This window comes from Cynoglossus semilaevis, chromosome 10 (genome assembly GCF_000523025.1).
Source record: "Cynoglossus semilaevis isolate Cse_v1.0 chromosome 10, Cse_v1.0, whole genome shotgun sequence".
NCBI lineage: Eukaryota > Metazoa > Chordata > Actinopteri > Pleuronectiformes > Cynoglossidae > Cynoglossus > Cynoglossus semilaevis.
In genome coordinates this window covers 19,877,058-19,877,999 of record NC_024316.1, presented here as the reverse complement: position 1 = coordinate 19,877,999, position 942 = coordinate 19,877,058, and the positions used below count along the sequence as shown (strand labels likewise).

Here is a 942-nt window from a genome sequence, read left to right as displayed (position 1 = left end):
GGGGGGGGCAGAGGCCGCCCTCCTCAACAACATGCGTGTGTACGGCACCGTCGTCCTCGGCTTCACGGCACTGGTGGTCTTTGTGGGGGTCAAGTACGTGAACAGACTGACGCTGGTCTTCCTGGCCTGTGTCGTCCTCTCCATCCTGTCCGTCTACGTCGGCATCATCAAATCAGCCGTCCACCCCCCCGACTTCCCGTGAGTGGGGGCTGGACTCACTCAGTACACACACACACATACTGTACATATGTTTACAGTACATATATGTGTATATATATGTGAGTGTTCTCGTCTGTGTCCACCTACAGCGTGTGTCTTTTGGGGAATCGAACCCTTGTCTCTAAGAGCTACGATGTGTGCGCAAAGGTCATGGAAATAGCCAATGAGACGGTCGGCACCAGACTGTGGCGCTCCTTCTGTGATTCTGACTCGCTCAACGCCACCTATGACGACTACTTCACCAACAACAACGTGACGGAGATCCAGGGAATCCCAGGGGTCAGGAGCGGCGTCCTGGCTGGTGAGACACGGTTAGAGTTCTGACAAAGACAGAACCATGACCATTGATTCACTGATGTAGAGAACCTGTTTGGGACCTACCTGCTGAAGGGGGCGCTGGTGGAGAAGCGTGGACTGGTGTCAGCTCAGAGTCCGGACGGAGCCACGTCAGACTGGAGCGCCTACGTCCTGGCTGATGTCAGCAGCTTCTTCACCCTGCTGGTGGGAATATACTTCCCCTCTGTGACAGGTCAGTTCACACACACACACACACACACACACACACACTTCAGTGGCATCTAGTGGTAGAACTTCAGATTTCACCTGATAACCTTTTTCTCTCCGTCTAAATGTGAATTATGTTTCTGAAGATTTACCGTCTAACACCTCCCACCCTTTACCTCCCCCTCTCTCCCTCTCCCTCCCCCCACCTCCCCCCCTCTC

The 942-nt window shown here is 54.1% G+C and overlaps 1 pseudogene; it reads left to right on the top strand.

The window, feature by feature from the left end:
* The window catches only part of LOC103385552 (solute carrier family 12 member 5-like), a 19,242-nt pseudogene that overhangs the window by 13,679 nt on the left and 4,621 nt on the right, over positions 1-942 (top strand).